Source organism: Ambystoma mexicanum, chromosome 2p, assembly GCF_040938575.1.
Source record: "Ambystoma mexicanum isolate Mex_15411 chromosome 2p, UKY_AmexF1_1, whole genome shotgun sequence".
NCBI lineage: Eukaryota > Metazoa > Chordata > Amphibia > Caudata > Ambystomatidae > Ambystoma > Ambystoma mexicanum.
The window spans coordinates 780,832,621-780,844,831 of record NC_090923.1 but is presented as its reverse complement, the minus strand read 5'-3'; positions in this window follow the sequence as shown (position 1 = coordinate 780,844,831).

Here is a 12,211-nt window from a genome sequence, read left to right as displayed (position 1 = left end):
GTGGAGCATGTCATGGGGCATTATGATGCCCTCTTCACACCATTGTTCGCCAACAAGGAAGGATGGGAGAGGATCTGGGAGGACGTCGTGGTTGCCATCAACGCGGAGGGGGTGGCAACCCGTGAAATCAAGCACGTCCGGAAGGGCTGGGAGGACTTCAGGTCCAGGACCCTCAAGAAGGCCCGGCGCCTCATGGAGGCAGAGGATGCAGAGGGGTGCATGGTTGACCTGAGCAACATCCAGATGAGGGTCCTGCAACGCATAAGCCCAGCGCTCCACGCCCAGATCCTTCGGAGGAAGACCCGTCTGGAGTCGAGGAGTCAGTGGCCATGCATTGCTGTGTGAAACAGGGCATGTTGCAGTGTGCTGGTAGTCAGCTACTTGCCTGTATGTGTAACATAGGCCATGTATGGATGTGTTTGCGCCGGGACATCATGGTAATGCATGTGAGACCAGTAATGCATGAACCACATGGATGGTGCATGTGTTCCAGTGAGACATGGCGTGATGCATGCGGAATGCACACATGAATGCTTGCCAGTCCCTGTTCTTGGACATGGATGGGGGTGAGGGATGGGTGCTGCTATCATGTACATGTATGGTGTGCATGTCTTTGTGTCTGAGAAGCGTGTGTGTGACTTTGAAATGCCATGGATGCATGAAACATGTCCGTGACAATGTGTAGATTCACTCATGCAGTGTGGTCACCGTTGTATCCTTGTGTCTGTGGTGTACGAGCCATGCTGCATGACCCTCCGGTGATGTGTAGCATGGGATCAGTATGAGCCATGATGCATGTGAGTTTTAAGGCAACATTTTTGTTAATAGAGGCCCTTGTACATGGATGCTGATGTTGATTGCATGCGCCATACCTGTTTCTGCATGTGTGTTGCCTGCATTGACCCATGTGTTGTGGAGGGACAGGATGGAAGTGACATTTGACAGTGCCACTCATGTGTTATTGCTTCCTGTCTAGGGGACTATTGTACAGTACCCTGATTTTTGTGCTCTATGTCTCCCTCTACGCAGCGTCGAGTGAAGAAGAGGGCGGAGACGGCGCTGTGGAGCTAAGCGGCGGGGATGCCTCAACCGGGCAGCGACTCAAGACCCAGCCACCCTCCCAGGAATTGCCATCATCCGGGAGCAAGGGGACTGGTGCCGCATCTGCCATTACAGCTGTAGCGGAAGGGCCGGGTGAGCCCCAACAGGAGCTTGCAATGGCGGAAGACGGTGCAGAGACATCCAGGTTGGCGGTCTCCACAGAGGAGGAGGAGCCCGCTACTGAGCCGCACATGGGGCCTGGTGGGGGTAGTACCACTGGTGCAAGTGGTGGAGTGCAGGGCCAGGGTCAGGAGGCAGCACAGGTCGCCGCAGAGGGCCCTGTGCATGTCGCTATCCCTGACCCTGTGACTGCACCACCATGCACCAGCAGGGATGCCCCGTCCCAGGCCCGTCCACAGGTTGGGGGGAGGCCCATGTCATCTGCCTCTCCACTACCTGCGGATGAGGAGTCCCATGACCATATGGGCTCCGTCCTGATTGGTGTTGCATTGCGCACGCGTGTCATTCGTGATGATGTGTGTGCTTGCTGGGGGGACCACGCACTCCATCAAGAAGAGATGCATGGCAACATAGCACAATTGGGAGGGGCCATGGTCAGTGGGTTCCTACATGTGTCGCGCACTCTGGCGGACCTCTCCTCCTCTGTGGAGACTATGCGCCAGTCGTTCTACCTGCTTTCTTCCGGCCCAGATTCCACCAGGGCCCCCTGTGGACGTGGCCTGACCAACACAGCCAGCCTGGTGGAGATCCCATCCCTGTACAGTCGGGAGTCGGTGGTCCAGCAGGGGTGGACACCCCAACAACTGGAGACCAGCAGATGGAGGATGTGCAGGCATCATCGGACAGGGCACATGGACAGCAGCAGCAGCAGGCTCTAGGTGGGAGCGATGATGGCTCGGGGCCATCAACATCAGAGGGGCAGGCATCGGCCAGAGGGCATGAGGACCCTGGAATGGGAGTGTATTCTGTGTGGCTGTGGTTGGGCCAGAGGATAGGTGCGGAGTGGCGGCGGGCGGAAGAGGCGCGGCTCACCATTGTCAGGGCAGAGTTCTCCAAGCGTTGGGTTTTGAGGCAGGCTGAGTGTCTCTAGGCAACTCGCAGGGAGTTGGAACAGGCCATGAGTGCATCCCTGCGAGACCTCGGGGCCAGGGCAGAGGCCTGCCTCCGGGACATCGACATGGAGTTCGATGATGCCCTGGCCCACAACATCACAGAGTGAGCCGCAGGACTTGCCCGCTGCCATTGTATATAATTAGATAGTGTTAGATTTCCTTTCTTTTTTTTTTCTTTTGGGAGGCTTGGACAATGCACCACGTTTTTGTATATAGCTTTTAATTAGGTAGGGTTTTATTTAGAGGTTACAGTTCATTTGTTGGGTTCATGGACCCTGGTTTCGATCTGTGTACGTAGTTGGAATGTGGCTCTTGGAAGAAAACATTTTTGAACATCACCATGGATCAATGGATTATTTAATTTTGGTTTCCTTTGGATTTGCTTTGGTGGAGAAGGAGTTTTGAATAACTTTATTTTGGATTACTTTGGATTGTGACATCATTATTTCTTTTTTTCTTTTTTGGACATGCATTTTTTTCTTGTTTGAAATTATTTTCATGATTTGTTTCCATTGGATTAATTTTGTCCACAATATACTTTGATTTCTTACTTCCATGTGTGGTATTTACTCATTGGTTTACTGCATGTCACAATGTGGGTTTACACAATCACTGGCACCCGGTGTGTGCGTGTGACGGATATGTGTTGATGTACATAGTTGACTTTTGGTGTGTGACAAGAAATAGGCCTTTCGTTGTAGGGTGGATGGTAAACTTAATTGTGTCTCAAGACTGGGGTGGCGTGCTATGGGATTTTGGTGAACATGAGGCCCATGAATGTGCCTCTTGATGACATGTTGGGTGGGGACATGAGTCGGGGCCTGTTGGCAGGTGCCCGTCAATGCTGCGGGGGTGGAGGGGCAGGGGGACATGAGTTGGGGCCAGACCGTCAATGCTGGGGAGGGTGGGGGTGCAGGGGGACATGAGTCGTGGCCTGACCGTCAATGATGGGGGGGGGTGCTGGGGGACATGAGTCGGGGCCTGCTGGCAGGTGCCCGTCAATGCCGGGGGGGTCGGGATGCAGAGGGACATGAGTCGGGCCTGACCATCAATGCTGGGAGGGTGGAGGTGCTGGGGGACATGAGTCGGAGCCTGCTGGCAGGTGCCCGTCAATGCTGGGTGGGTGGGGGTGCAGGGGGACATGAGTCAGGGCCTGACCGTCAATGATGGGGGTTGGGGGTGCTGGGGGACATGAGTCGGGGCCTGCTGGCAGGTGCCCGTCAATGATGGGGGTTGGGGGTGCAGGGGGACATGAGTCGGGGCCTGACCGTCAATGCTGGGGGTGTGGGGGTGCTGGGGGACATGAGTCAGGGCCTGCTGGCAGGTGCCCGTCAATGCTGGGGGGGTGGGGGTGCAGGGGGACATGAGTCGGGGCCTGACCGTCAATGCTGGGGGCGTGGGGGTGTTGGGGGACATGAGTCGGGGCCTGCTGGCAGGTGCCTGTCAATGCTGGGGGGTGGGGGTGCAGGGGGACATGAGTCGGGCCTGACCGTCAATGATGGGGGAGTGGGGGTGCTGGGGGACATGAGTCAGGGCCTGCTGGCAGGTGCCCGTGAATGCTGGGGGGGTGCGGGTGCAGGGGGAAATGAGTCGGGGCCTGACCGTCAATGCTGGAGGTGTGGGGGTGCTGGGGGACATGAGTCGGGGCCTGCTGGCAGGTGCCCGTCAATGCTGGGGGGGTGGGGGTGCAGGGGGACATGAGTCAGAGCTCACTGGTGCATGGTGACATGTGGGCTTGCTGGGGGCATGGCCAGGGTGGATAGGCTGCCTACAGGACATGACCAGGGGTGCAGGGTAGTCCCCTGTGGTGTGGGTTGGCTGCAGGGGCTGGGGAGGGTGTACAGGGCACACCTGGGAGGACCCACACTACCAAATCACGTGTGAAATTACCCGCGCACCCCCGAAATACACGTGCCCCGCTCGCACAAGGCCCATCGCGTGTAAAACTTCCCGCGCAACATCGAAATACACAAACCCCGCTCGCACAGGGCCAATCGCGTGTAATACTTCCTGCACACCCCCGAAATACACGTACCCCACTCGCAGAAGGCCAATCGTGTGTAAAACTTCACACGCACCCCCGAAATACATGTACCCCACTCGCACAACGCCAATCGCGTGTAAGACCTCCTGCGCACCCCCGTAATACACGTACCCCGCTCACACAAGGCCAATCGCATGTAAAACTTCCCGCGCACCCCCGAAATACACGTAACCCGCTCGCACAACGCCAATCGCGTGTAAAACTTCCTGTGCAACCCCGAAATACACGTACCCCGCTCGCACAAGGCCAATCACGTGTAAGACTTCCCGCGCACCCCAGAAATACACGTACCCCACTCGCACAAGGCCAATCGCATGTAAAACTTCCCGCGCACCCCTGAAATACACGTACCCCGCTCGCACAGTGCCAATCGCGTGTTGACCTTCCCGCGCACCCCCGAAATGCATGTACCGGGCTCGCACAAGGCCAATTGCGTCTAAAACTTCCCCCGCACACCCGAAATACACGTACCCCGCTCGCACAAGGCCAATCGCGTGTAAGACTTCCCGCGCACCCCCGAAATACACGTACCCCGCTCGCACAAGGCCAATCGAGTGTAAAACTTCCCGCGCACCCCCGAAATACACGTACCCCGCTCGCACAGGGCCAATCATGTGTAAAACTTCCCCCACACACCTTAAATACACGTACCCCGCTCGCACAGGGCCAATCGCATGTTGACCTTCCACACACCCATGAAATGCACGTACCCCGCTCGCACAAGGCCAATCGCATGTAAAACTTCCCGCGAACCCCGGAATACACGTACCCCACTCGCACAAGGCCTATCACATGTGATTCTCCCTGCACATCCCCGAAATACACGTACCCCACTCGCAAAGGGCCTATTGTGTGTGATTCTCCCTGCGCACTCCCGAAATACATGTATCCTACTCGCACAAAGCCTATCACGTGTGATTCTTCCTGCACAGCGGGGTACATGTATTTGGAGGGGTGCGCAGGGAGTTTTACAGATGTTTTCATGGTTGGGGGGCTGTACTCTGGTCCGCTTGCCTGTGCGCCATGTACGGGATTTGTGCGCTGTTCATGGCGCACGGGGAGGGGTTGGGGGCATAACTGGCGCTGCTGCAGGGTCACTGCGCCACTCTGCGCCACGGCTCGTTATGGATGTTAAAATCCATGAATACGCTGTGCGAGGAAATGGATTTTGGCGCACGCGGCTGGCGCAGGCTGCCGCACGCGCACACTGTCCTCAAGCCGCGTGCGCCACTTGTGCGCTGGATTCTATGAATTACCCCCTAAATCTTTAGTGGTGGCTCTCAAAATAACCCTTTTTGTTGCTTTTATGATTTTTGTTCCCTTACAGGAACCTCTTCAATGCATTCCTGTAAAGGAAAATTGCATTTCCGACATCCTGGAAGTGAACTTCATCTGGACAAAAAAATCCTCACCCTGAGAATTTATATTTTCATTCTCAAAAGTTTACATTCCTGAAGCATACAAAAAACAGATACACCTTTATTGATAATCTGCCTTGATTGTTCAATTTGAGGACTGAAAATGTTTGCTGGACATCTCCTTGTGTGTCTCTGATTTATTTCTGAACAAATAATCTGAGCAGCAGGAAACAGTTGAATTAGGCTTTGAAAAAAATCCTTCAGCCCAACTTGCAAAGACACTGGAGTCACAAACCCCAAACTGTCCCCTCCACAATGGACGACCACAACATCTGGACATTTAAAGTGTGCCAGACTCTCACAGAATGAAAGTAAGATTGTACAGTTTTAGGCACAAACTGCATGTCAGGATACTTCTACTCCTGCCAATCCAATATTTCCAAAGATGCCACGATTATCAGTATACACCTTCAATAAATTAATTGAAGAGTCACCCATAATCCACACATTCTGCCTTCGCAAACACATAGCCATAGCTATTATCATTGATCTGACAACTCCTACAAACAAAAATCCTACTACCCTTTCTTCTTGTACCTTTCCATGCCAGGCATCCTCAAAAGACCCAGATGTGGCAAGTGCCCAAGGACCCGCTTACAGAGGGCAGCCCTTCTACCCTTTCCACTTCCATGTTCGCAACACACCCTCATTGGCTCCTTTCAAAGAGTCACACATCCATCTACCAATCACCTCAAAAACCTCTACACCTAACCCTGTCATCTCACTTCAATACTTCAGATCTACACTTGAACTCTCAGAAAGACATCTCCGTCAGAAACTACTGTGCAACTGTGCAAGATTTCTATTTCCAGATTCAACAAGATCTGCATCTAACAAAACAAAGTACAGGTATGCTTATATTTTAAAAACATGTTTTCTTGAACTCTTTCACAAATATATATATATATATATATATATATATATATATATATATATATATATATATATATAGAGAGAGAGAGAGAGAGAGAGAGAGAGAGAGAGAGAGAGCGAGAGGGTTCCTGCTGCTTACCCTGTAATAAGCTTCTCAATCAGCATATTCTCTTTTTTAACCACTCAACCACTCTAGCAAATGCCATTCAGTGCAGCATTCATCACCTGCTCACATGAAGCAGCAAACAATTATAATACAGTGCATTTCAAAATGTTTATTTTTACAAGCATTTTAATGAAAGTTAAAAAAATTCATATGTGCATATACAGCAGCAGTGTGTCACTTTTCCTTAAAATATGGGGAAACCAGATACAATAGACCTGTTGATCATTTTGAAGACACTTTGCACATGATTCATGTAAGTGTTTTATAATGGTGCAATCCCATAGGAAAACATTCCATGAATCAGGCCCTTAGTGTCTCACAGTTTGATATATTGGCAGCATATAAATACATCCCAACATCACCCAATCCAATGCTTCTTAAGTGTTTTTTTCCTTTGCACTCTGTCACTTCTAATTGACTTTGAACATTATAAAACTGAAACTACAAGTCCCAGAATGCAAAGAAAAACATGACCGAACTTCACAATTCGAAATTGTGACATGTATATCAAATAAACATATGAAATGCTGTGCTTTTCTAAATATTTTTTGGAAGCCATTTTAAGAAAGGTAAGCATTTCCAGCAGCACTGCGTCACTTTTTCATAAAACAAAGTAAAAGCAGAAAAAATAGATGTGTACACCATTTGTAATCACTGCTCAGCGTGTGCCAGTTTAATATATTAACATCAAATGTATAGTTCTTAACATAACCCATTGCAATCTTCAGCTGCTTATGCAATCCTACTTTTTTCTCTACATTGTGTGACTTGTACTCCAACTTTCACAATGGTAAATGTGGAAATGCAAGTCCAAAAATGTTAACAAAATCTCTATGGCTACATAAACACCTACAGATTAGAATGCATCATGTTGGAAAGTATGCATATACTCCTAACACATTAAACGTATACACACCGATTGCCATTTTAAAGTGTACTACAAATTTTTTCCATCAACTTTTCTTCAAATTTACAAAATTGTACAGAGCTTCTGCAAATGCACATACACATTTCTTAAATTTCATGAGAATGCTCCTAAAAGCAACAATTTTTAACCGTCCACTAATCTTATTAACTTTTCCCCCACCAATCCTCCTTCCACTGCATATAACCCTCCCTTCCGAACAGTAATATGCCATTACCACATATGCCATCATGTTAAGTTTTCATTTAAAATCCACAACATAGAGAACAGTATCACATGGCCCTATTACAACTTTTTAATCCTTGGAAGAAAGAAAAATAATTATTAGGTGACTTTGACTCATTTGAAGCTGCATTATAAACTAATGAAACCAGTATAACAAATGCCAATTTCAAACAATAAAACAAAATGTTGGAAAATTAAGTCAACCTTCCCTTAGAGGAAACCAAGACCCACTTGGAGAACCACTCACTCTAAATGAAGCAGAAATAGCCATGACTGAGGTAGAAAATACCATGCATCAAAATAAACAACCGGAGGAAAACTTGTCAGTTCTTGAATCTCAGCTAAATGATGAACAACACACCATTTATCTAGAAGTCACTCAAGAATTTGAACATGGGTTTAAACATGAAACTAAAACCTGTACCTATAAAAATTATAAACCTCTGCTCCTTTATGTAAGTGGTGAAGCTGGTCCTGGAAAAACATTCTTAATTAAAATAATCAGCACATTTCTACAAATCTTAACACACATCAACCTTTCAGCTGTAGTAACAGCCCCCACAGATTTAGCAGCTTACAACATAGGTGGTGTCACTTTACACCGACTAATACTACTCCCCATAGAACACCAACACAAATTAGAATACTACAAATTGCCAGCAAAAGAAGCAACTGAGGTATGCAGAATTCAAAAACAAACGAAAGTGCTCATTATAGATGAGTTAGCATGGTGTCCAATCTCATGTTGGCTTAAATTCATCTCAGAATGTAAGAAGACCTAAAAACCAACTACGAGGAACTGTTTGCAGGAAAACATGTTATTGTTTTCGGAGCCCTCCCACTGTTAACACCAGTGAAAATGCAACATATTTTGATAACATTAGGACAGAAAGAATGCTGTAATACTCTTGGCAGCATTGGAAATGTAAATCTCTGGCAACATTTTCACTACAGAGAACTAACTCAAAACATGCGCCTGTCTGCAAACTTCACATATGCTAACATTTTAAAAAGCATTAGAACTGGGCTGCTTACTAAAAATGAAATATCCATCCTAAATAGTAAATTAATCCATGAGCTATGTGGGAAAAATATTTCTGCTCCTGGTGTCATGGAACAATAAACTCAACAAAATCTAAAATGCATGTCCTTAATGCTAACCCTTGCAAGCTGTAGTCAATTCAATGAGACAATGTTGAGAAAAGAAATGCAACCTATACTGCATATCAGCTCTACAGACAAACTAAAAGTGCATGGCATGACACTTCCTATGTGTCAACAAGCAACAGCATGACTAAATAGTTTAGAAAAATATATCTCCAACACAGCCTGATTGGAAGAAATATTAACTTTGTGTCTGAACTGCAGAGTAATTCTAAAACATAACCTTGACATAGAACAAGGCTTAGTCAATGGGGCAGTTGGTTGCCTTCCAGACACATCCGCATGACAACAACATTCAGTTTGTCAATATCCCCTTTGACAATTTTGCAGAAGTTAAAGAATTGGATGAACAACATGATGTTTCCTTCTTTTTAAAGTCATGTACGTACGCAGAGTGCAATTTTCTCTGTCAATTAGATATGCTGTCACTTTTCACAAATCACAAGGTCTCACCCTAGATCAAGCATTGATTGACATTGGCACCAAACTCTTTAAAGAAGGCAGGTGTTACATTGCACTTTCAGGTCTGCGTACACTCAATGGTCTATTCCTAGTTAACTTTAAAGCAAAGTCAGTGCTGACATTCATTGCATCATAGAATACAACAAGCTACAGGCACTATACACCCCCAGCTATATATGAACCCTGTACCTCAAAAAAAGAAACCGTTAAAAAAAATAATATGAAAAAGAAGCTATGGCAGATTTTCCAACAATACCACTAAAAAAACGACAACTAACTCCTGCATCAAAGAATACAACCACAAAACTGTCTAGTACAAAGTCAACTTCACATCCATTAGAAAAGAAAGACACAAATGTCTCTTCTCCAGAAAGAGCTGCAGGCCCATCTAAAGATACACAAACAGAACTCTCTGGTCCATTTACATTCAGAAACCCAACTGGAGTAAATTGTTATGCTAATGTGACAATGAATCTTCTCTATCAATTGCCAGCAAGTGTTCACAACATCTACTTAAACCACTCGGACCAGTTGTGTTTGCAAATGCTTGCCCTCACAGAAATGCCACAAATAATCACACTTATATTGTCTACCGTATAAGGCAACAAGTAGACTACTATGCAGGAATTGTAAATTGTACCATAAGCACACATGAAGATCCACAAATGATAAACACACAAGAAGATGTACGAGAATTCCTAATGTACTTACAACAAGTACTGGAAACCAAAAATATCACAATAAATGAAATCTTCCACATTTCATACACATGGAAGCATACATGCACTCTCTGCAACCATTTTTCACAAGACCACATCCCTAATTAACTATTACTATATGTATTCATACCAAATTGTTAATATATTCCATTTCACCAGCTTCTGCAGATTGCAAATCATGGCATATTATTTGCAATTCAGACAATCGTTCCACCATACAAATAAAGTCACATAGCCAATATTTCATAGTAATGCTTCTAAGGAACAATGCAAATGGTACCAAAAATAACTGTAAGCTTACAGGCTTCACACACGGCCAAGTATCTCTTAGAAAGAAAACCTTCACAACAGTAGGTATGATATACCACTCTGGTGCCACAACTACTTCAGGGCACTACAATGCATATGTGAAAACAAAAAGTTGTTGGTTTGAATGTAACAATACCTCTGTTAACGCAAAACAATAGTTATCAGCAAATTTAACAAATGCGTACTTTATATTCCTTCAACCCAAATGTAGTCACTAAACTATAGCACAATTAACAGAATGTTGCGCTCACCTGGCTCCCACAGGGACGACGGTCAGAACTGGATTGCTGCGGCCTCCAACAACGTGACTCGTAGAGTAGAGATGACTGACTGGACTGGCTTGCTCAATTTCGTCTGCTTGACCCGTAGGATTATTCTCCTGAAAGCGGAGAAAGGGGATTAGTCACCCGTGGATTGAGCGAGCACACCCCCCCTCCGTTTCTCCCCACTAATCATCTCCAATATTCCCTTTCACCAGTCTCACTTTATTGTTTTGAATGATGAGCTCTCCATCCTGCGTGGAGTGCAAGGGCGCGTAGATAACCAGTTACTTCACTGGTCCGAAGGAATTGGGTGAGTTCCAGATGAATATCGACTCCGCGGTAAGTGGCGAGGAGTCGTAAGTGTTTGGTTCGTAAGAGTTCAAAATGTCTGTTATTCACCTTTATCCGATTCCTTCCTTTGTCTTGCAGCTTGATTCGAGAGGAGATTGTCCCGTAGCAGGTGATTGCGTTGAGGTAAGAGTCTGTATTACCTAAAACTGTCCGGTAAAAAAATGTCAGTGCATAACTTGTTGCTTTCTCTTTCCTCACAGGTACAGCGTAAGACGATGTGGCATGCAGAAGAATAATATCTCCAGCGGTAACTCTGTAAGTCTATTATGATAATTGAAATTGTCTTTGTTGGTTTTCACGGCTCACCTTTGTCTTTCTTCATCCCCTTTAGGTGCCCAGAGTTCGGCGATGAATGATGGAGCAGCGCTGGGTTGAGGAGGTGCTGTGAAGACTGGTAGGTATAGCGCGGCGCTGCAGCTGGAGGTGCGGCGAGTACAAATAAAGTATTTTCCTTGTTCGGATGCACGATGGATCCAGGATCTGTTGAAGAATTAAGGTAATGTTCTTTCTCTAACCTTTTCTTCTTATTCTCCCTTCTTTCCAGGAGCTCCGGATTCGAGGCGTGCGTGGCAGAAGACTGGATACTGGGCACGGTGAGCGTTACGCTGCAGGATGCTGAATAGCGCAAAGTGTGTGCTGCTCATAGGACGTGGTTTAAATAGCCTCCAAAGGAGTCCCAGGTAAGAAGTTCCCCAAGACCACACCCGAATAAAAAATAGTCCCTGAAACAAGTAGTTCCATCCAGGCTTCACGTTGGTTTGGATTCTTTGCAGCATGGTCTGCATGAGGTAAGTGTATGCATATGAGCCTGGCGCCTATGGCGCCAGGACTGATCCCATATATGAGCCTGGCGCCTACGGCGCAAGGACTGAACCCAGATAGCCCCTAGCCGGGGTGACTGGGTTTTCAATAGGTGTCTGGATGCCTGCTTCCTGGACTGATGGACCTGGTCTGGATGTCTGGGGTAGGCATCATGACACAGAATACGCCAGCAGGTATCTAACTACATCCATAATATTGCAAGAACACTTTTGAAAGCCAATCTAATTAGAATACACCAACAGGTATCTAATTATTTCAAAAACACGCTTCATTACTAAGCACTTCAAATATGTCAT